This window comes from Mastomys coucha, unplaced genomic scaffold, assembly GCF_008632895.1.
Source record: "Mastomys coucha isolate ucsf_1 unplaced genomic scaffold, UCSF_Mcou_1 pScaffold14, whole genome shotgun sequence".
NCBI lineage: Eukaryota > Metazoa > Chordata > Mammalia > Rodentia > Muridae > Mastomys > Mastomys coucha.
Window position 1 is genome coordinate 99,972,174 of NW_022196896.1, and position 25,282 is coordinate 99,997,455.

At 50.0% G+C, this 25,282-nt stretch overlaps 1 protein-coding gene across 7 annotated transcripts in view; it reads right to left on the reverse strand.

Moving 5' to 3' along the window:
- Positions 1 to 25,282, reverse strand: part of Tns1 (tensin 1) — a 218,521-nt gene that overhangs the window by 130,703 nt on the left and 62,536 nt on the right. The window lies entirely within an intron of this gene.

Below are 25,282 nucleotides of genomic sequence, written 5' to 3' on the forward strand. Positions count from 1 at the left end.
GAGGAGGAGGAGGAGGAGGAGGAGGATACTATATAGAAGAACAAGCTGCAATTCCAACATGCTTGGGTACCAATTCCAACCATCTCCCTTGTGAACTTTTCCTTGGCTGTCAAACGTGATGTGGTAATCCATGTTCCCCACCCCACCCCCACCCCCGCTCCTGGGGTGAGTTAGGACATATGTGATCCTATATTCAAAAGTCACTGGAGTGGAGTTCCGGTTCATAAAAAGAATGCTTCCGGGCTGGAGAGATGGCTCCGCAGTTAAGAGCATTAACTGATCTTCCAGAGGTCCTGAGTTCAATTCCCCAGCAACCACATGGTGGCTCACAACCATCTGTAATGGGATCCAATGCCCTCTTCTGGTGTGTATCTGAAGACAGCTGCAGTGTACTCATATAAATAAAACTAAATAAATCTTTTTTTAAAAGCATGCTTCCACTCTCTTTAAAATGCATCCACAAAAAATAAATAAATAAAATAAAATAAAAATAGGATGTTGGACATGTCATACAATCATGCCTTTACCCCGGGTACTGTTTTCACATCTCCTGTGGACACCAAACTGTGGCTAATCAAATCCCTTGAGTGAAAGGACAGAACGTTTGCACAGAACTTACGCACAGGATCCTGCTTGATTGATTGACAGATAGGATCTCAGACAGCCAGGCTGGAGTAGCCCTGGAACCAAGTATGACCTTGTTCTTCAAATCCTTGCCTCCACCTTCCAAGCACTGGCATTACAAGCATGGGCCACCATGCCTGGTTTTACGTGGTGCTGGGGATTGAACCCATGACCTCCTGCATGCTAGGCAAGCTCGGTTCCACCTGAGCCACATCCATCTGCTTTGAATCCCCTGTAGAACACTTGTAAAACCTCGGACTGTATAAACACTCTCTGTAACGAGCAGTTGCGCTGAGCTGTTAAGGAGGAATGGTAAGAATATGAAGTCTGTGCTTGTTCGGGACAGTCACAAGGTTCTTTCCAAATATTTTCAATCAGCAGCTATGGGCTCCGTGGAGAAGAACCCACTGGTTTAGAGGGCTAATTATATACCACAATGTTTGCTGAATCTCAAGAAAAAACATTAAAAAATCAGTACAAAGTTCTGTACCTATGAGATGTGTTTAGACTAAAAATAATGGAGGAAAAAGCACTTGAAAAATTTGGATCGCCATGTACACGACGGAAGCAGACAGGAGGTTCCTGAAAATGCTACAGTTCGCTTTTTTTGTTTTGATGTTTGTATGTTTTGTTTAAATCCCACTGTGTTGCCCTGGCTGGAACTTGCTATAGAGACTAGGCTGGCCTTAAACTCACAGAGATCCTCCTGTCTCTGTCCTTGAACCTGCCCCTGCCCCAAGTGCTAGGGACAGTCAGCTTTAGTTATCAACATAAATCCAGTATTTGACACAACCCAGAATCACCTGAAGAGATTCTCAGCAAGGGACTGTCTACATTGAGTTGGCCTGCAAGCAAATTGTTCTAATTAAGTCACTGATGTGGGAAGACCCCATCATGTGGAGCAATGCCTATTCCCTAGGCAGGAGTTCTTGGACTGCATAAGAATGGAGAGATCAATGCAGCCGAGCACACACAAGCAGGCAAGTGAGAACACACTCATTTGTTTCTCTCTGCTCTTGACTATGGATATGAAGTGACCAGCTGTTTGAAGCTGCTGTTTTAAGTTCCCGCCTTGATTCCTCCCCAACCTGTGCTGATCCCCAACCCCAACCCCTGGCGGTGACCTCCTCTTTCTCTCTTAGGTTAATTGTTGTTACAGTATTTTCCCCCAATAACAGAAATGAAAACGGGACAGAAGGGGAGAGTCATTTGTCACACGCCCACTACATGCCAGACACTTAAAGAACACTCTGCCTTCGTCCCCGTTATCACAGCTGAGGACAAGAGCCTGGGAGGGGTTAGGTGGCATAACAGAGACCAAGCAGGGCAGGCAATATCAGGAAGGAACCCTGATCCCAAGGCCTCCAAGGTGTGTGTGTGAAAGGTTCATGCTTTCCCTATGTAAGCTAGGCACCTCCAGCCCTGAGCCCCGGCTTTCTCTGTTGTGCATACATAGGGTTACATCCAAAGGACTTGTTTTTATTCATTCAGCCAAATCCCACCCACCCACCTACCCCACCCCGCTTCAGTTCACACCAGAAACAGAGTGGCAACAGCAAGGGTGAGACAGAAACAAAGGGAGGGACAAGGTTTCAGAGCACCTGAAGTCCAAGCCACAAGGACCATCAGTACCCCAGGAACAATAAAACCTCTTGGGAACAGATGAGAAGGGGTTGCCTCTTAGAAAGGCCACATCATCCCAACCCCCATACCCTCTCCTCTTCCCTCCAGAGAAAAACCTCCCCACAACTGCCCAGATAGATGAGTTGAAGTTCCCACACCTCCAAACCCTGCACTGTAGAACCCACAACCTTGACAGCAGCTTCAATTTATCAGTGCTGCCCAGGGATGACAAACCAAGAAAATGATGAACTCTGTGGGGACCACTGGCAGAGTCCTCCTCACCTGTCCCATACCAAGTCTCCCCCTCACTGCTTTCACTCTGGGTCAGAGGTGACCCTGGATCGCCTCAGCCAACCTAGTTCCTATTCTCCTGCCAGGACCCACCCCAGGGGCCCCTCTGGAGTTTGGGCTGTCATGTCCAGTTAAGGAGTTAGATGATTCTATGTTAATTTCAGCTCTCCTCTCCTCTGTGCATACCCAAAACATGGAGCCCCTCTTACTCTTACTTTCAGGTCCGAAGAGCTCCTGCCTCCTTTTCTATGACAGTCTCTCAACTAACATCAGTCCCTGATGCTCACTTGCATACTCTCTCTCTTCTCTCTCTCTCTCTCTCTCTCTCTCTCTCTCTCTCTCTCTCTCTCTTCCTCTCTCTCTCCCTCTCTCTCCTCTCTCTTCTCTCTCTCTTTCTCTCTCTCCTTCTCTCTCTCCTCTTTCTTCTCTCTCTCCCCTCTTTCCCCCCTCTCTCTCTCACCTTAGCTTCCATATCTTTCTCAACCACTGTGCTTTTTCCCTATCAGCACTTAAACACCACTGGGCTTCCAACTTTCTCCTCCGTCAACAGCATGGCTAAGGTGGGAACTCCATGACATGACCCCTTACTTCTAGCTGGAAGCTAGGCAACGATGCCAAACTTTGGCAGCTCTAGGGAACCTTCTTGTGAGCTCCAGTGCAGTTTCTTTTGCAGGTTGTTTGTTTTTTATGACAGGGTCTCATAAACACAAGCTGGCTTCAAACTTGCTATGCAGCCAGGGATGGTCGCCAATATTTCTGATCCTTCTTTCTCTGCTTCTTGAGTGCTGAAATTCCAGGTGAGTGCCCCCATGGATGGTTGATGCCATGCTGGTGACCAAACCCACGCAAGCCTTCACTTCACACATGGTAGGCGAGGCAAGCCAGCGAGTGCTCAATCAACTGAGCTACTACATGCCTGCCCCTTCTCTGTAGTTTCTATGATCACTCACTTAGGGATCTTGCCATTCTGAATTCTGAACAGGAACAGGGAGGTGATTAAGCCCTGACCTTCATGGTCGCTCTCTCTGTCGGTCATCTGGCCCTGCCTAATTGTAGGAATTACTTTCAAATCTTTATTAGGAAAAGGGTGCCTGGGGTGACAGCAGTGAGGTGGGAGGAAGATGACAGGCCAAAGGCCTTCAGGGAGTAGCTGGATCAGCGGAGAATGCAACCTAAGAGGCAGCCATGGCTCTGGAGAGCAGGGGAGGTAATTGGCAGGGACTCCAACACACAGGGGACTTCTGAGGCCTCTGTGAGCAACTGCTCTTGTCCCTCCCCACATCGACACTCCTGTAACTAGAGAGCATGCAAGTCACTTAGCCTAGCGGGCTGTCTTAGCCCCGGCACTTTCTCTACTGTATCCAGCCCCCCATCTCCAGCATGGCATGCTGTCAGTGAATGTGAGTAAGGGAATGATGGAGGATGGTCTGACGGACGATTGGCTAATAAATCGGTAAAGGGGACACTTGAAACATCTCAGCGCTGCACAGCACTCAACAAGAGAACTAGGCAAACGTTTATCTCTGAAGCTGTGCAGTCAGACAGAAAAATCAAGTCTGTGAGAATGCAGGAAGCATCACATTGATACACAGAGGCCCCCAGACACCTCCTGCCCTCCTCCAGCTATCCTATCTGTATCCCCCAGCTATTCTATCTGTAGCAGCAGAAGGGCCCCTCTGAAATGCCTGCCCTCCCCTAGCTATCTCCTCTGAAGCCTGTGGAGATTTCTCTCTGCCTCTGCCCAGCAGGGACCTGTCTTTCCCAGTCTGCATGCTTCCATGTCTGGGTAGAACCTGGAACTCAGAGTCCCAAGAAGCCATACCAGAGGAGCTGGAGGACTTGCGAGGAGGAAAAGCTGGCTTTTCTCCTCATTTCCAGGAGCCATCCCACAATAAAGGCACTTTCTGAAAAAGTCTCCTGCTCCCTTCTTTCCTTCCTCCCCATTGCCTCTCCAGACTGCCTAGGTCTTCCCTGTCTCCCCTCCATGCCTCGGTTCCCAGGGTTCCCAGGGTTTCCCAGCCCCCCTCCAGTCAGCAGTGCCCTTTCCTCCCTCCCTCCCTCGTATCCCCAAGCCTGAATCCCACATCTGGTTCCAGTTGTGGTCAGTCCATTCAGGGGCAGGCCTGGAGGTTTCTCATAAAACTGAATAATAACCAGTGTTGGAGCCCTGTGGAGGTGGGGGAAGGGAGAGTGAAAGGCTAAGTGTGAGCGCAGGAGACAGGGTGACAGTGGCAGTAAGGAGACCAGACCCTAGAAGGGAGCTGGCAGTGCCAGGCACCTAGCAGGACCTGTTGGTTGCTTGTCAGCTGAAGAAGGGTCACAGAAAGATACGGCAGGGAAGCTGGGAGCCGAGAGAGAGGGTACAAAGAATGGGTCACAGAGAGCCAGAGGAGAAAAGGAACAGAGCGGGTAGAGCAACAGAAAAGCCATTGAGAAGGGCAGGGAGAAATGAATGGTCTGTGTCAGACCAGGTGCTGAAACAAGCATTCCCATTGGAAGAAGACAACAGGACAGAACAGGGCACAAGAGACCCAAGAAGCAAAGAAAGTGCAGGGCAGAAATAGGACACAGATGGGTCAAGACCTAGCATGTTGGATTCAGTGTCCCAGCCTTACAGTGACATATCCACACAGTGGGTCATCCCAGAACTGTCTGCATATGTCTCTCCATTGCACTTTAGTCAGCATCTAGCGACTGTCTACACGAAGCCTCTCTCAACCCCACATACACACCGTGAGTTTCTATGAATGCTCCAGGGAGCTCTGGGGAAGTGGCAAGGATCCTGTCTGGTCATAGACCTGAGCTCACAGCCCTTCTGTAGGATCAGCCAGCAGCTAAGCATAGCTCTGTTACCATAGAGCACAGTTGAGGACTCTGGAGGGTGTATGCGCACACACACACACCCTCAGGATCAGATCAAATGCCCCTATAGGAAAGAACACCTCCAAAATCACTTCCCATGATTGGGGATGTTACCCATTCTAGGACCTGCACCCCACTCTCTCCTCCTTCTTCGACTCTGAGAGGGCAAAGACGGACATGCAGGTCCCAGGGGGAGGGCATAGTTGAGTATAGCTCTTCTTCCCTCCAGGGACATGGGGCAAGGGACTGCTCTGGGCTCTGACTTACGAAAAGCTCAACTGGCTGCAAGCCAGACCCCGGGATCACCCTCTGCATCAGTCACTGTCTGTGCATTTGAGCGGTGCCCCTCCCTCTGCAGCTAAGAATAACTCTGGACTGTCCTCCAGGAGGTTGTCATCAGTGTCTCCCCTGAAAGACCTCTTGCCAGGGCTCCTTCAGAGGTAACCCCCGAAGCCACATCTATACCTCTGTCCCCCAAAGTCCCTTTCTTCCCTTCCAGATGCTGAATTTTCACTTATGGGTTCCTTAGTGCCAGTACCCAGCTGTATTTGCATCCTATTTACATATATTTTCATCACTGACAGGAACCACAGAATTATACTTGGAGTGTGGGGGTGGGGTGCAGATGCTTTCTGAGTCTCTGGTGACAGACAGCATGGGCAGGAGATGCCGTGGGAAGCAGCCTGTCTACTGTTCTCCCCCAGTACACACATGGATGTCCTTCCCTTGAGTCTCTCTCAGAGTTCTGCCAGGATAGGTAGTTGGATCCATCAGCTTCAGGACCCAGAGTAAGTGAAGACTTGGTGCCTCCCAGCTACAGCCTCCTCACCCAGTCTCTCTGATGGCCACCAAGCCTCCCTAGATGTTCTTGGGAGCACACTTCTAAGCAGATATTAGTCCTTGGCAGAAGGCAAAGCACATAAACTCCTGGTCTCCCCCGTGAAACTCAGCTTTAAAGCTGGGAGGTCCCCAGGGGCCTCCCTATCTCTAGGGCAGGATTCCTCTTGGGCATCCCCTCCTCCTCCTCTTCCCCTCCCTTTCTAGCAGTCTCTTGCCTGAATCTGGGTCCTTCCAGGGAGCCTAAGAGCCCCTCCCTCACACACCACACCACCCCAGCTCTGTAGTCTAAGAAACCCAGGTGACATGGGTGGAGGTTCCCAGTCCCATGAAGGTGTTGGCAGAATCACGGTGACATTCTTGGAGATGGGGAGCCTGGTGGATTCCTAGCCAGCAAAGGGGTGCTGATTAATAGATCAATGTCAACTTCCTGACTTGCCAAAGGGCTCTGTCCTCTGCCCTGGCTTGTTCAACATACTTATCAGTAATGAGACTGAGGTGTGGGAGGGACGCACAAGGGGGTGGGGCGAGAGAGAAGCGAAGACACCAAACTGACTTTATATGTGTGTCAGAACTAGGAAGGGAACTTTTCTCTTGGGCTACTGTCATCAACAATGGCCCCAAATTAATAACAAACACTAATAACAATCCAATCTAGGAAAATTCAACAATTTACTGTAAACAGAAGTTCAGTTTTGTTAACAGTAGGATATGACCATCCTCAAAAGATACCAGCACTTTTGAGTGCATTCATAGAAATACAGAGTTTAGATCCAAGGGCATGAAGGTTCCATATTATGCCACGTTAATCAGACACCAGCAGAGATGTCAGGCTCTCCTTTATGCCCTACACCAAAGCATATCCAGAGGACATCAATGACGCTAATAAATATCCACTGGATAGGACACAGGACTGCTCTTTTATTTTAGATGACAAAGGTGAAGGTGCATAATCAAATATGTGAAGATGGCTTTGGGAAAGGAGGGGGGTCTCCATCTCCCACTACCTCCTGTCTCTGCCCAATATCTATGAACCCCTGGGACCCTAGACCCAGTCCCAGTCCCCACTGACTGCCCAAGAGGCAGAAAAAGCAGCCAGACCCGTGGGCAGTGGCCTCTAGGGAGTATGCTGGCCATACCACAAGCTGACCTTTAGCCAGGCTGGCTGCTGGGCAGAAGGGAGGTGAGGTGGTCCAGATAGTGGCTGGACACTGGGCTGGCACATACTGTCCCAAGCAAGCCATCGAATTAACCAACTGGCCTCTCACCTTCAGGGCTTTCACTGGTCCCCTCTCAGTAGCCCTGTGGGAATTAGTTCCCGCTGGACACTTTTGTCCAAAGTCTGAGGTTACCCACTGGCACCAGCCCAAGCCCTTAGTGACTCTCCCTCCTCCTCCTCCTCCTCCTCCTCCTCCTCCTCCTCCTCCTCCTCCTCTTCTTCTTCCTCTTCCTCTTCCTCCTCCTCTTCCTCCTCCTCCTTTTCCTCCTCCTCACTCTGCTCCCTCACAGTTCTTCTCTGGTGGCTTACATTGCCTTCACCCTTCTCACTGCCATGCATTAACCCCTTCCCTTCATCCTATCCTTCCTGTCTCAACGTGACCCTCATCCCTCCAGGGTCCTACTCAAGACCTTGCTCCAAGCTGGCTGTCCAAAGCTGCTGCAGGTTTTAGTGAGATCTCCCTTTTAGGGCTGGGGAAAAGTTGGAGACTTCCCTCCTGAGGACTTCGTTTAGGTCTACCCTACACAGAACAAGGAGTCACCTTCCTCTGCCTTGAACTAGGAGGCCCTCCTGACATGAGAGATTCAAGGAAACCTAGCCCTGGCCTGGCACTGGAGGGCAGAGCCCAGACTTGGATACTGCATGAACTTCCTCTAAAGCCTATCTACCTACTTAGGGGTGATTCCTACTTTGTGTGACTCCAAGCAGGTTATTCAAGTGCTCTGAGAACTGAGTGCAGGGTCTGGGGTGAAATGGTCTTCCCCTTTCACAGACTCCCTCACCCTGAGACCATGACTCCTCCATCTATCAGTCTAGCTAGCTAGCTAGCTAGCTAGCTGTCTGTCTGTCTGTCTATCTATCCATCATCTATCTATGTATCTATCATTTATCTATGTGTCTGTCTATCTGTCTATCTATCTGTCTATCTATCTATCTATCTATCTATCTATCTATCTATCTATCTATCTATCTCTTTGACCCTGTTAATGAACATTCAAATGTACCAAGTGCCTTTCAGATGTCTGACTTCATTCTAAGTCCTTCAATGGCTCTATGGGCCCTGGGCATAACAGTAACCAGCCATCCAAGGGAGGTTGAGACAGGAGGATCATGAATCTGAACCCAAGCTAGGCTACATAATGAGACTCAGCTACACTGTCCAAATGGCGGGGACCTTGGGGACTGACTGGCTGGTGCATATCCTGTCCACTGTAGGACCCTCGTTGGCCCAGCAGAAGATCACACAGCCTCTGCTTGCCCACGGCATTCAAGCCCATCCTGTCTACTGTGTGCTGAAGTCCTTGCTCTATTCTACAGAACAAAATCCTGGCAAAGCTTCACCGAAAACCACACCTAAGCACACACATGCACACGGTCTCCAAGGAGAGTTGCAGCACAGGCTGGGCATCCCCTCTCAGCTTTCTTAATCTCTGGATCTTCCCACGCTCCAATGCTCTACTGTCCCTCTGGTTTGAACCTGCTCCAGTTGGCCCTTATTCATTCATTCATCCATTCATTCATTCATTCATCACAGGTTCTGAGAGTTACTCGTAGAAGGTCAAGCCACAAAGCAAAGCCAGAAAATCCTGAAAGCACACTTGGTCTTAAAGGCAGGAGACCCCAGAGAGACAGACACCCAAAAACCAAGTCACACACATAGCACAAATGACGGAAAGGGGAAAGTAGCCTGTGGTGGAGGGGTCCCTAAGATCTAGAAGCCCCTCTGACCTGTATTCTAGTATACAGTTGCCACAGACAGAAACTGGTATGAGCTCACTTGTGCTTTAGTCTGACTTTCCTCCCCTGGTGTGGACACTGGCCTAAGCTCAGTATGCACAGCTGAGGGACTCACTAAGAGCTGAAGCCACTTGCCCGAAGTCAGTAACCATGACCTCCAGACAGACAAGGGAAGTAGGACTTGACTTCTAAGACCAAACTCTCAATCTGGCACCATACAATCTTAAAGGTGTTGGAGGGAGCATTAAAATACAGTTCCCATATTAACTTTCACAGTACACAGGCATGCTTATGTGCGTACATACACACTCATGCATGCATGCACGCACACTCACAGGAAGCGATGGTCATCCCAGCAATACCCAAACTTTAGACTCTCGGGTTTTTTTCTTCCGTATAGGTGAGTTGATGTCACCTTCGGACATTTAACTTTTACTCTCGTGAGCTTAAAGGGAGCTGGCGGATGAACAGGATATAATAAGCACCTCCTCCCTGCCGGTGGAATACGGCTTAGAATAATTGCTTGGAATATGGCCCTTCATGTCACCAATAAGACCAAAGTTGGGGCAATGAGGTCCCCAAAGCCTAGATGGTCATCAAGCTCATCCCAAGGCCACCCAATCAGAATTCAGACCACTTCTACCCCTATCAGAGGAAGCTGAAATTGAAGCCCAGAGATGACTAAGGAGTCCCAGTAAACCCTAGGAAGGAACTCTCTGGAGCGTTCTCCTGGCCTCTGTACTCTACCAGTCTAAAGGCAAGGTGTTGGCTCCACCTCTAATGGATACAGGAGCCTGAAAACCATGAAGGACAATGCAGTTCATAGACCCAGGGTAGATAAAGGATGCTGGAGCCCCAGGATCAGCATATTCCTGCTTCCTGCAAGAGATCCAGCGTGCAGCTGGGCAGTAGAGGCAAGGGACAGCAGCTGGAACCCCTCCTCTGGGTGCTCCTCCCCAAGGATCCTGTGGGTGATTGCTTCTTGGAACATTGTGTTCAGGCTGTGAGTCTTGGCTGGAGTAGTCCCCCCTGGCATGTCTCCAGCTGCCTGTTTAATAATGTACAGCCAACCAGCCATTAACTGCACATTTCAAAAAAAAAAAAAAAAGTCAGTGGTTGTTTTTGTTGTTGGTTTTGTTTTGGGGGGGGTGTTTTGTTTTATTTCCCCACCCCTTCTTCTGAATAGTTGGTAGTGATTTGAAAAACATGTTTCCAAGGAAGAGCTGGCTCCAGGGCCATTGCAGACCTCACCTGCCTCTGCTTCCCCCACACTGGCCCACTGTGCCTGGGCGCCAAAGTACCTGCTCCACCTCCACGGGGCTGGTGACACCCTGGCCTGCTCCCTGGAGACAGAATGTGGGAAGTTCCAGCAGGGCTGAGCCAGGACAGAGGAGCTGGACTCTGAGGGGGGCCCAGTGCTTCCGAGGAATTCCAGAACTGTCTGGTCAGAGTTGGGGAACAGAAGGCGGGAGTTGGCAGCCCTACCAGGTGTGAAGAGCCAGATGACCAATTCTTGTTGCCTGGCCTGGGGGCAGCATAGATACTGGGGCCTCCTCCCTTGGTCCTTCTCCTGGGCACTAGCTCTGTTCTCTATTTGAGTTGTAACCCACAGTGGATCCAGGGCTAGAAGAAGGATAGTTAGAGCCAGAACCAATTGTTGGAGGAAGCAATGTGCTGCCCAAGGTTCTAGGCTCGTTGCAACTTGGGAGAAAGCCTGCCACGCTCTCCTTACTTCCCCAGGCTAGCAAGGTGCCGCCATCTTGTAACCTGAGCAGGGTGGCGCAGCACAGTGCACAGCATCTAGGAGTGGAGCCAGGTTCTCGTAGCCATTCTCTGGTCCCCTAACAACCCTCCACCACTATACCTAAGCCCTTCACCAGATCTTTGTTTCCTTGCTATATAAGCAAGAGTCCCTTACCCTGCCTAGGAATCCCAGCCAGGAGGTGAAAGCCAGAAAGTAAAAGGCAGTGGTAATAGGGCTGATGGAGTGGTGACAGAGATGGTAGTAATGATGATGGAGATGGTGGTGGAGGCGGTGGTGGAGATGGAAGGAGTGATGAGCATGATGGTAGAGATCGGGGAGATGTAGGGGGTGGTGGTGGTAATGGAGGAGACATAGGTTGCAGTGGTGATAACAAAGGTGATGGAGATGGGAAATGGAGGTGGTGGTGGAGATGATGCTGATGGAGGTGGTGGAGATGGAAATGGTAGAGGTGGTGGAGATGGAGGTGATTCGGATGGAGGTGGAGATGGTAGTGATGAAGATGGTAGTCACAGATAGTGGTGGCTGTGGTATTGTGGCATCCTTCTGAAGTTTTGAGTGTGTTCCACACACTACTAGACTTTTCCTAGACCTCTCCCAGTCAGTCTCGCAAGAAGGAACTGTGACCATCACCACCGTACAGATGAGGAAAGTGAGCATGGACAGGTGAACTCAACTCACCAGTGTCATAAGCTGGTGAGTGACAGAGACAGGTTTAGAGCAGAGTGACGTCTTCTGTTTTACTTTGGTTTGGTTTGTTTTCATTGACTGTCATGTAGCCTAGATTAGCCTTGAACTCACTTATCTGGCTGAAGATGATCTTGGACAGCTAATCCAGCCTCTTCTCACTAGGTCCCTGGGAGCCCTAAGTGGAGGACACTCAGCCACAGCCACAGTTACACACCATCTCTCTCTCTCTCCCTCTCTCTTTCTCTCTCTCTCTCTCTCTCTCTCTCTCTGTCACACACACACACACACACAAACACACGCACACACACTCATTATGGCATTCATGCAAGCATAAGTAACCACATACTACATACAGCCCACATATTGAAATTCACATACACACATACCTGCACACAGAGGTAGGGTAAAACATGCTCGCATACATGTACATAGTCATGCATTAAGGCCCCAACAGAGCCACAACAGCAGACATGCCCCCACACGCCCATCTGCATGCACGCACACATACACAAAAAACATACACACAAGCAGACCCAACCTCACACTCCACCCCTGCACACACACTCACCGGCACGCAAACATGCCTGAGAGTCTTTCTTATCCGCGGTGGATGGCCAGGCACAAGCACCCACGGGCTGTCTGGGCAGGCAGAGTTGGACAGGTGTCCAACATGCCCCCAGGGGGTTATTCCTAGGCGAGAAGGCTGCTGGCTAATAATACTACGGTGCATTCCTAGCCGAGATAAGCAGCCCCAAGCATCCTCGGCACGTCCCAGCCTCGATGTCTCACCCTTGTGGATTCCACCCACCCGCAGCGCTGTCCTGGGGCTACACAGAAGCTGGCGCCGGGACACAGCCACTTGGCAGGGGCCTGCCACGAATCCTCTTGGCTTTTCCCTCACCAGAGTCCCTGTGACTGCCCAGGATCAGTTCCTTTCAGAGACATACATACAAGGAAGGACGGAAAAAGGAACAAACCATGCATGCAGGGGAGGAGAGGGCTAAGAGAGCCATTTCTGTCCCTCATAGACGACTGACACCCTATTATACCACCTCCAGTGCCAGGGCAGAGCCTGGGCTCACGAAGAATATAGGAGCCACTCCCACCTGGAGTTACAGTACTTATGCCATGGCCTCCTCCATAGCCTAACGCCAGCCTTGTTATTCCTCAGGTGACAGTGAAGGAAGAGACCCAGACTTGCCCCAGACCTTCCAGCTTCTCAGCCTGGTCTCCTCATGGCCTCAAACTTCCCTTTCTCCTGGACACCCTTGATAGACTGGGCAGGTGAGGGTCAATACTCCTGGTTAAATAAAAACTGTCTCTTATAGGAATTAGTGTTCAGCTGTACAGGCCCTTGTGGATGATGGCTAATCAAATATCAGCCATTGGAGACTTGTTTGTGGGGGGGGCAGTCTTTGCAGTTACCTCAAAGTGAAAGGGCGTTCCCAGACTAGGGCATAGCAGGACATAACCCTCACCCTCACCCCGTCTGACCTCACAAGCCCCAGAATTACAGAGTCTAGAGGAAACAAAGACAGGGGCTCTTCCGTCCACAGAAACAAGAGAGAGGGGACCAGACAAAAAGCTGGGCCCTGGGGAATGAGACATAGTTTAGGGATGCCATGAACCCCAAGGAAGGGAATGGAATGACAGAAGCGCAGAAGTCAATAAGAGGAAGAAAAATAGCAAACATCTAAGGGTGATGAAGGGACCAGCCAGGCCTAAGGAGGAGATGTGAGGAGAGGGGCCGGGAGAGATGGTTAAGAGCACCAACTACTCTTCCAGAAGTCCTGAGTTCAATTCCCAGCAGCTCACAACCATCTGTAATGGGATCTGATACCCTCTTCTGGTGTATCTGAAGAGAGAAATGGTGTATTCATATACATAAAATAAATAGATAAACCTTTAAAAGAGAGAAGTGAAGAGAGAATGGAGCCTTGGATCCATGGATAGGCATCTGTGGGTCCCTGAGACCCTCAAGCAATCTCCCTACCCTATTCTGAGGCTGATCTTCTAAAATCTGAGCAACTCTGTATGTGTGTGCGTGTGTGTGTGCGTGTGCGTGCGTGTGCGTGTGTGTGTGTGTGTGTGTGTGTGTGTGTGTACACAGAGAGGGTAGGAGTGAGAGAAACAGAAACACAGAGAGATACTCATATATCAATCATCCCTCTGGGAACAGAGTTAGTGAGCTCTAGAGACTTCTCAGATAAGGACAGCATGGCGGAGAAGGATGCCAACTTCATCAAAATTACCCAGGATCTGGGGGTGGGATGAGGACCTGAATACACTCATGTCCTCAGTTTCCCCAAACACAACCATTCTGGGTAGCAGTACTAAGAAGATGTGTCCTGCGCAAGGAGAGGAGAGGAAGGACGCAGGCTGGGGGTCCCATGGAGGGTGACTTTCCCAGCTCCCAGGATGGCCCACTAGGGGTAAGGAAGATCAGACTGGCTCCCCAGCATGAGAGCAGCAACCAGGCTGGGAGAGCACAGGCAGGGCTGGCAGTGACCCTGGAGAGGCAGGGGAGCAGGCCACCATGGAAACACAGCTCAGAGGTGGGCTTCTCACGCCATCCCCCTCTTAGCTAGTCCTATACCCTGCAAAGCAGCCGGCTGTGCTTCTCAGAGCTGACTGACCCATGGCCAGCCCCTCCACCACTGCCCACTGGCCATGCTCTGAGCAATCCAACATCCTTACATGGACATCTCGAGGACTGATGCTCATTGGATGAGCATCCAAAGCAACAGGAACTTCCCCTCCCTGCAGACTCTCCCCAAGGTGCTGTTCTACCCCCACTCTTACGCCTCAAGGCCAGACACAGACTCCTGATTTCACCAGTTGAAAGTCTGCAGGGAGGAGGGGCATGGAGGAAGTCTGGGAGGACAGTTAGGAATTAGGGACCTGTAGGAGAAAGTGATCACACCTCGTCAATTGATCGACAAGTAGTTAAAGATGATAACACAGGTTAGCCTCCCAGTAGACCTAGGCTCCAGGAAGCATCCTTGCCAGGTCCTTCTGCCTGACCCAGAGCGAATGAGAGAGACAAGACGCTTTTAAGATAATCAGTGAAAATTGAACACAGACCCGGTAGAAGCTGATCCCAAGAAAGTATTATTAACGATGTTAACTGGGCTAATGGTATTACCACAATGTTAAAATAAAAGGTCCTTATCTGTTAACAACACACACAGAAGTATTAAAGATGATATCATGTCTGGGGCCTGCTTTAAAAACACACTCCAACAAAAAGTAAACAAATAAATGTAGGGAGGAGAGGGTTAGGGAAGAAAAGAAATAAAAACAGCACCAAAACCAATGGTTGCTGAGCAGAGACCAGGGGTCATTGTAAGAGTCTTGCTCCATGTGTATATGGTTTAAATCTCCCACCTTAAAAGGAGGAGGGGAATTGGAGGCTGGGGTGCATATTAGTTGGAAGAGTACTTGCCTAGCATGCATGAAACTCTGGGTTCGATCCCCAACCCTTTATAAACTGGCCACAATCCCAGCACTCTGGAAGTGAAGGCAGGAAGACCAAGGATGCAAACAAAGTACTTGAAATCCTGTTACAAAACCAACAACAACAATAACAAAAGAATCTATCTCTCTCTCTTTCTCTCTCTCTCTCTCTCTCTCTCTCTCTCTCTCTCACACACACACACACACACACACACACACACACACTGCAGAAAAGTTCACTGGATCTCATGCTGACTCTCAGGTACACAGAGGACATCAAAGAGAAACATGGATCAACAATTTTAATTTAATCTTATGTGTTTAGAAAGAAAATGCATTGCTAGGTGTAATAGCACACACCGCTAATCCCAGTACTCTGGAGGCTGAGGCAGGAAGAACAAAGGTTCAAGCCCAGACCCTCTCTTAAAAACACAAGAAAACACAAGACAATTCTCTCTCTCCCCCCTCCCTCCCTCTCCCTCTCCCCACCTCTCTTTCCTTCCCCCCTCTCTCCCCCTCCCTCCCTCTCCCTCCCTCGCTTTCTCTCTCTCTCTCTCTCTCTCTCTCTCTCTCTCTCTCTCTCTCTCTCTCTCTCTCTCTCTCTCTCTCTCTCTCTCTCTCTCACACACACACACACACACCTAATTGTTGAACAAGTCTATGAATCCTAACCCTCAGAATAAGTGGAAATTAAAAAGCCTTTTACAACACACAGCACTGAAACCAGTGTGCAACAGTCAAGCTCTGTGGGGAAAGAGATATGCCTGGCTATAGTGGGACACCCACAAACTCTCTTGAGATGTAGGGAAAGAGATATGCCTGGCTATAGTGGGACACCCACAAACTCTCTTGAGATCCCCACGTGGCACATCCATGCACAGACAGACCACTTCTACCTAAGCCCTCACCTGCATCCTGAACATATGCTGCGTCCTGAGCATATGGCTTCCCCAGGGCCATGAGCCATATAGAGAAGACCAGTGGATGGGAAGCCACAGGGAAAGTGAAGAATCAACTATAATCCCCACCGCCATTTCTCTAGAGCAGGTCTGCCCTGACTCTCCATCTCCAGTCCCCAAATCTCTCTGGGGGTGGGGGGAGACGCCATTGTAACCATTTCACAGAGGGGGAGGTTTAGTGGAGGGAGGTCCTGGGGCCTAGGCAGCAAAGCTAGAATTTGAACTCGTCTCTCCAATGTTTAAGGAACCCTTCAGACAAGCCAGAGATTCGTGTAGCCAGAGCCAGATACCCAGAGCAGGACTGGAGCAAGGATGGCTTCAGAAAGATGATGGACAGGAAGTGACCTGTGGGAGGCAGACAAGGAAGAGAAAGGCAGAAGGACTGGGCCATTCAGGCTGGGAGAATCTAGAAAGCTACCACGCACATGGGGAACGTCAGCAGAAAGGGGAAGATCAGGAAGAGAACTGGAAGTTAGGAAGGAAGCCTGTGCTTAGAGTCAGAAATATGCACCAACTCAGCGTGAGAACTGGTTCCCAGATCCTCCCGGAAGTGCTAGATGTTAGTCAGATGTGCCCAGTTAGCATGGAGGAGAAACTGGTGTCCTATGTCTGGGGGGGGGGGGTGATACTAAAGGGCGTCTTCCCTTGCACTCAAAGGCACCAGACACATCCTAGAAAAAAAGTCTCCTGACACTCGCCTAGGCTCCTAACCTTATCCTTCCAGCTGAGGTGGGACCCCCCAAGGATGTCCCATGGCTCTCAGCCTTGATAGAGCTCACCCATCTCTCCTGACATCCAATGCCCAAGGGACACGAGGCTAATCCAGTCTGGCTTCCCATCTTAGCATCTTCTCTCAGGTCTGTGGTCCTGAGCGTGGGTTGACACAGGCAGGACACAGTAAAGCTTAGGCATGTGCCATCAGCATCCCTGAGGTCCTGCCGTCACCCACTTCTTAGCTGTGATAGCAGACAAGCAGCTTTACTTCCCAGACCCTCAGGTAGACCCTTCCTCCTCACGGGAGCTTTCCCGTTTGTGCTAAAACTAGAATCATAGTCTTAAAAAAAATAGCAACTTTTCTCATGGGAGTATTTCGAGAATTTGTTGACATGATCTATAGAAAGTGGTTTAATGTGAAACTTGGTGCCTGGTTGCTTAATAAATAATAAGTCTATCTATTATTACTATGATCAGTATTCAGATCTGGGCCCTCTCAGACCCACCTTTGTGCCCTTCGGCACTCAGGCCTCTGTAAAGACTGGCTGAGTGGATCCAGAAGGGCAGGCAGCAGCCTCCAACGGGGACCAAGGAGGCAGCTAGATGCTCTGAGGGTGGAGGGTGGCCCTGGCCTCCTCAGCTCCAGGAATGTGAGGCGGCTGGTGGAGGGGTGGGGGGACATGCCTGGACGCTGAGGTCAGGCAGTGTGTGTTTTTATCGTCATCCTCACGTGTGAGCCAGGGAGGAGGGGGGGAGGGGGACAAGAGAAGCAGCTGCCGGGAGCACTGTATATTACCGCTCCGTCTAGCCCCCCATCCAGCCCTGCACCCTTCACCAAGGTCTGAGGGCCCCACCAGACCTCTTCGGCCTCCCTGACTGGGAGGCTGCAGCTTATACAGGGCCTAGCCAGAAGCAGGGCACACACCATTCACATACACAGACACATATACATGTACACACACACACACACACACACACACACACACCACACAACATTCACCAGGCTCTTCACAGCAGCCCAGCACGCAACAGGCAAGATCTCCCCTTGTTCTTGCTTAATACAGTCGAGCCTGCTGCCCAGAGATACTCACAGACAGGACCCCCATCTCCCAGTCACCAACCCTGAGTCTGGACTCACTGAAGAACATAGGAGTGGACATAACAGACGCCTGTTCTTGTGGGCAGAGCAGCCCCCCCCCATGCTGTTCTAGCCAAGGTCAACAGCAGCCAGCAAGGACTCCAGGGTTCTCCACTCAGCCCGCCACTGCACCTGAGACACACCTATCACCAGGGCAGGATGGCCTAACCCTTCCTTGGTCTCCTCTCCCAACACTCTGGAGATCTCATTGAAGAGGACCAAGCAGCACCTCCAGTGCCTTGGGGTCCCCTAGGCTCTTCCCATAGGGCAGAGCTCTGCCTCAGAGCTAAGCCAACTCATTCTCGCCCCCTTAGTGTGTCCTTGGTGAAGACTGGAACAATCTCAGTGATGAAAACCACTAGGTGATTCTGTGTGACTATTTCTGATGTCTACCCCTCTTCTATACCTCCAACCACTCAAAGCCTCAGTCTCCTCTTATGTGAAAGACCACTGGCACACAGTGAGGTGGCAAGATGCTGTTACTACTTGATCTATAATGCCCCCACAAGCTCATGTTTTGGTGTTTGTTCTCAGTTTGTGAGGTTGTAGGGGGGTGGGGGGATTCTCATGCAGGTGAAGCATGGTGGGAAAGTAGATCACTAGGGGTGTGGCTTTTAAGGCTAGACCCCTGGTTTCTGCCTTGCTCTCTGCTTCTTTGTCCACTATTATGTGAACCACTTCTGCCGGCACAACACTGCTGGCATAAACTAATGTGTTCCACACACCTTCCCAGACATAATGGCTTGAAACCCTCTAAAACCATGAACCAAAAATAAAATGTTCTTGCTTCGTGTTATTTCACTCAGGTGCTGTGATCACAGCAACATCAATACAGAAATCGAAGTCCTATGGGTCAGGGATGATTAGATATATTTAAAGTTCTTCCCTTACCTAGTGTCTCTTTCTCCCAACTTCCCGTGGCACTGTTCCAGCCTTTGGGAAAATCACGCGCTGAAGAACTGCAGGGAGCTCTGCCCCGTCAGAAGGGCAGCTGGCTCTCCCACTAGTTCACACCCCAGAAGGTCCCTCTGGTTCTCTAGGCCACATCCACCACCACCTCAGTGTGTCTTCCTCAGTGTGCACACATACACACACACTCACCTGCCACATGACCACAGTTCCTGCAGGGAATCTGTGGTAAACCACCTTGGTCTCTCTGCTTCTCTTTCCCAAGCTCATCAGACCAGAAAGAGGAACTGACAGACCACCTCAGCCCTCGTGGGAATGAAGTTCAGTCTAACTGTGTCCCCAGCAAGCATGACAGTTACTCCAACTTGGGGCTGCCCCTTCCCAAAGCTGGAAGTAGCTGAAGATCTACCCTGTGAGGGGACACTCTCACTCGCCTTCAAACATGACCATGAAAATCCCACTGACTCCACACATGCCAATAATCAGCAGGATTTCTCGAGTTCTAGGGATGAAAGGAAGGACTGGCTATGCCCAGATCCCATCTAGAAGCCTAGGTACACTAGACCTGAATCCCTTATTTCTTTCCCTATTTGGCCCTGTACCCTGATCCCTTCCACTCTTGGTGACACAAAACAGCTCGGTTTCCTCAGAACAAGGTGAGTACGAACGATGGTGAGCTCTACACCACCTTGGCAGGCTGTTACCAGGGTGAATCAAACACAATCTGGGCAGTGCTGTGGTGCATGTTATAGATATGAATGAACCCTACAGTCAGCCACCTCATAAGATGGAAAAAATGCATGTGTCTTTGCAATCACGTGGCTGGCCCTCCTCTAGTCTGTTGAAGGATTCGGAAGCAAACAATGAGATGTTCTGGAAATAAAAGGCTCTGCCTCCAGGACAGAGCACAGTAGTCCTGTCTGAGTTGGCAGTCCATTGGCTGGCCACAATGCCTCACCCTTGCCAGCCTGCAGTCCTAGGAAGCTTGTACCTCATAATAAGCTCCTCAACAGACAGGGCACATTCGGCTTTCTTGGGTGTCCTGACTCCATAAACAACCAAGCACTGAGGATCACACCCCCTCAGTAAGGCTTTACTACAGGGAAAGCATGCAACCCCAGACTACAGCCTATAGGGTGAAGGCCTTATGGACAAAGATAGGTCACCATATTGAGAAACAGCCAGGAAATAAACAGCGGTTCAGTACAATCAGCAGGTGTAGGCATGATGGAATAAACAACCAAGCCAAACCGAGGCACATCTTCCAAGTAACTGGCCAGCCCTCCTCTGACACAGCTGAAGCCACGAGCAACAATACAGGTGGAGGAGCCCTCCTAGGCTAGAGGATCAAAGGAGACATGACGCCTGCTGCATTGTGGAGTCTCTGACTGGATTCCAGGGTGGCCATGGGAATGCTGGCTGAATCCTACTCAGGGCTGTCTGGTAGTATCTAGTATTCTCTGGTAGTATCAGAATAATGGAACTTCTCTGTTTTGACAACTGTGGTGTGACTTGACATGTCATAGTGAAAAGCCGTAGGGAAATTCTGAAACCCTTTCACAATTTTTTTTTTTTTTGTAAATCTGAAATCCCCTGAAAAATGAAAGTTAAAAAAAAGAAAGTAGGTGGGGAGTGGGGCCTAGAAATATGGCTCAGTCAGCAAGCACAAGAACCTTATTTCAATCTCCACAGCCCACGTAAATGTGTCCCCCACGAATGGCATGTACTGGTAATCTCAGCTCTGGGGAAGCAGAAACGGAAGGATCTCTAGGACAAGCTAGCCAGCCATTCTAACCTTATTGGTGAGGTACAGGCTAGTGAGTGATCTTGTCTGTCTGAAGGATCGCATTCCTGAGGGTGACACCTGAGGTTGTGCTGTGGCCACTCCATACACATTCACACACACACAGAGGCACACACACACACATGCACACACACAATTTTCTTAAAACATGGGCCCAGACTAGGATTACAATAACCAGAGGACAAGAAAGCATCAAGTCTTTAAAGGGAAAGAACTCCATTTATGAAGTACCCCCACAAAGCCCTAAAGCACCTCAAAGGACAGGTCACACAGGTACGCTGCCCAGGGAGCATTGCAAACACACCTGGGTACCTGGCCTGAAGATGAAGGAACACAGGTATTCCTGAGCTGGGATCCTCAGACAGACCAAACCAGTATTCCATGAACAGCCGCCATAGTTACAAACCACTGGCTACCGTACACCACGCTCTGCACCTCGTTGACTTCATCTACACCCGGATCCTTTCCTGCAGACTCATCAGTGAGAACCAAATCACTGCAGAAATGGCCCAAGGCCACTCCTTTGTCAGAGGAGACAGGAAATAAACCAAGGCTGCCTCTAACCAACCCCCAGATCATCAAACAAGGGACCAACGGCCTCCAAGCCAGCCTTCCTCTCTATGACACAGCTGCTGAGAGCTCACCACCCCCTAAGGCCCAATACCATCATTCCTGAGAGGACAAGGAGCCTTAGGCAGAAAATGAGGACAGTCTGCGTCAGACTCCACTTACAGCAGAGTGATGTCCACCACCACCGGCATTTACCTACTCTTCTAAGCATTTCTATATGTATCAGTTCATTTAAGTCTCGCCATAACACATGAGGGAAGGCAGATCGAGAATTCAGATCACAAAGAGGCCGCCAAATCCCAACTAGTAAAGCCAAGACTTAAGGTCAGATCAGAGTCTACAGAGTCACCTGCCCCCAATGCTAAATTCAAGTCTGGAGACCTCATGTCAATCTCACGGGCCCGTGAGAGCACAGTTAACTTCCCAGCCCACTTCCTCAGCCGCCCCAGTGGGCACATTCATGTCCATTACCCAGAAGTCCTGAGGATTGGGTTGCGTGGATCCCATGGGCTCAAGGACACAGGATCTCTGTAACTGTGCCTGGCGGTGGAACCCAAGCCGGGTGAGTTTCCATGGACAGGAAGAGGCTTTTGGCTGCCCCTCCCACCATTCATGACCCAGGAGTGACCTGCCCCCCTGCTGTGCTCCACAGAACCTGGCTAGAACCCAGCCACCTCTGGGCACCCTCGCTTGGGTGCTCAGGGCCAGGGCCAGTGGGGACGAGCCAGGGTGTTAATCTGTGACTTGCTCAGTGCCCAAGCCATACACACCCCTCTCCTCCTAATGGCCCCCCACGAACATCCACCCACCTGCTCACTGCAGGGCACAGCTAGCCAAGTCATACATCAGCCAGACGCCAGAGGCCCCCTGGGAGTTCTCAGCAGGGTGGAACACAAAGGAAGACCAAGCAGGAAAGAAAGCTGGCCAGTCAGCAGGTGGCTCCAGGTATGTAAGAGTGTCATTCGGTAAGAGCTACCCTCAATGGACACTGTGGACCTCCTGGGGCTTTGAACCCTAATGTTATGACAGGGACACTTTGTACCTTATAATCAATCCTAGGATGTCAGAATACTAGATAAAGCGTCATCGAGTGAGCAGGAGTCTGTATCATATACCAGGATTGTACCTGCCAGCTGCCTCATCCTTATGCCAGCCTATCGAGGTCAGCATGACAGTGAGATAGATGTCACCACCTTCCACGTGTATGCTGATAAGGACAACCCTGGAGCCTTGAGAGTTCTAAGTGAGCACCCACGTTCACACTAAGATACACCCACCCCTTCTCTTTCCTTTTTCTTTCTAAGTCTAATAAGGTGACCTTGAACTCATCCTGTAGCCAAGGCTGGCTTGAAATTTCAGGATCCTGACTTAGCTTCCTGACTAGCTGTGGTTATGTGATTACAGGCCTGAACTACCAGGTCTGGCTCTGTGTGCGAGTGCGTGCATTTGAGTGTGTGGTGGGGATGTTTGTGTATGTGCTCGAGCTGGAGTGCATGAGTGCTATCTGCATATGCGCATGCGTGGGTTTGTGTGTTGTATGCACAAACACACGCATGCACATGTGGAAGCCAGAGGACAACTTGCAAGCAGAGTCAGCTCAGCTCTCTCCTTCTACTATGCAGTTTCTAAGCTTGATGGTGAGCACCTTTATGTGTTGAGCCACTTCACCATACTTTTGTGGCCATCTTTACACCAAAGAGAAACCAGATTTCAAAGAGTGAGTATGTGCCAATAGAACACAGCTCATGTAAATGAAAGAGTTTGGACCTATCAGTGTCTAAAGCCAGGAGCCCCAACCTCACCTACCACCTCTCCTGCTATTGTGTTTAGGGGTCGGGGAAATAGGTCAGTGATTTAACACCAAACCTTGGCCTCTAGGCAAAGCCTGCATAGAGCCCCATGGGCCCCAGGTTATATCTCAGGCCATAAAGCAGTAACTGCTTCTCTCAGCTCCAGTGATGCCCCAGCAGGCAGGGCACTATGAGTGCCAGTTGCCTGCTTACCATGCCCAGGGAATGGAAACCCACCAAAAGCATCCAGAGACTGGTGTGGGATGGGGGCCCTAAGTATGCTTCTGCCCTCTACCTCCCACTACATACCTCACCCTTCCCTACACCCCACTGTGAGGCTGTGCTGATCTGTGCTCCCCCAGAAAACTTCCTATGGCTTGTGCCTCCCATGATCCTTCTCCTCCCTCTTCTTGCCTCCAGCCCTCCATCTCCCATCTCCCTCTGGTGTGTGTCCTCCCTCCCACCCTCTCTGACTTTTGAACTACCATGTGATGTTTACACAGCCCAGAATCAGAAATGCCTCCCCACACTAAAAGAAATTAGTGCTTTGGGAATCACAATTAAGAAAAGTGAGAAGCCAGCTGGGGCTCAGTGTAACTTTCACCCCAACCTTGTCCTTGTGGATGAGGAGGTTATGTTACATGGAACACACTCCAAGCCTATGTTATCTCTACACATACACACACTAAACTCTGTTACTTCAGAAAGAACCTGAGAATGTGGGCGGCAGCAGAAAAGAGAGAACAGAAACAACTTCTCGCAACTTTTTCATATTCACAGGGAGGCGAGGGCTTCTCCAGACCCTCCTCACCTTGGACCCTTCCCACAGGCAAAGCAGGTGCCTGGGGAATACTAGCCACTGCGGCACAGCACTTCCTGTGAACCAGCAGAGGTGAGGACTCTCCAGGACCTACACTGTGGGGTGCTCAGGTGCTGTCAGGAGATCCAGGATCAGAATCACTAGAGTAGAAGACAGTACTTCGGACCCCTCTCCCAGACAAAGTGAAATGCTAAACAAGGTGGAAGGAGACTAACCAGGGGCTGCTGAGGCTCACAAGAAGAGAGCACTGGACCATAACTTTTCCCTTAGTCATGGAGTCTAGCCACAGATGGTATAGCCTACACATGCAACACAGAGGTCCCCTGTACAGTGAAAGCCACTGAGCTCTGGAGCCTACACTAGGACCTGCACTGGATGCGTTTTTCTTTCCTTCCAGCTGTGGGGCTGCTGCAGGGATTTCTCCTCAAAGCTCTCCTCTGAGAGCCTGGTCACACACCTGCTTTATGTGTGGTGTTTCTAGAACGGTAAGTCACTGTGCAAGGACATTCGGTAAACGGCATTACAATGGAAAATCCTGTAGAGGTAAGGGGGGAAATGGGTTCTTCTAAGCGATGAAGGAAATTGATAAATCTGTAATCTGCATGGCCAGAGATGGGGGGTAGGAGGAGAAAGGAGAAGGAGGGGAAAAGAAAGAAAGAAAGAAAGGAAGGAAGGAAGAAAGAAAGAAACAAAGAAAGAAAGAAAGAAAGAAGAAAAGAAGAAAGGAAGTGAAGAAAAAGAAAAGAAGAGAAGAGACAAGAAAAGAAGAAAGGAAAAGAAAAAAAAGGAAGTCAGGCAGTGGTGGCGCACGCCTTTAATCCCAGCACTTGGGAGGCAGAGGCAGGTGGATTTCTGAGTTCGAGACCAGCCTGGTCTACAGAGTGAGTTCCAGGACAGCCAAGGCTACACAGAGAAACCCTGTCTCAAAAAAACTAAAATAAATAAATAAATAAATAAATAAAAATAAAATTGTTTAAAAAAAAAGATACTGTAAGAAAATTAAACAAGAGCCCAATGTCTCATAAATATAGATGCAAAATCCTCATCCAAACACTGGCAGATCTCATCCAATAACATATAAGAAGAGTTATATACCACTGCCAAATGAGATTCATCTCAGGAAGATAAGGCGGTTCCAGTATTTGAAAACCAATACTTATCAATAGGCTTTGGAAAGCAGAAGTTATCTTCTTCAGTTGCCTCTTCAGCTTACATTCTTGAGACAGAGTCTCTTACTGAACCTAAAACTTGCTCATCGGCTAGACTGCCTGGCCCAAGAGCTGTATGGATCCCTCGGCCTCTACTTCCCAGCACTGGGGTTAGAAACACACACCACCATGCCCATCTTTTACTTGAGCACTGACAGTCTGAACTCAGGGCCCCATGTCTGTGTATCAAGCATGTTGCTGGCTGACCTATCTCTCCTGCCCCCTGGTTTGGTTTTCTGAGAACTTCTAATCTTCCTGACTCTGCCTCC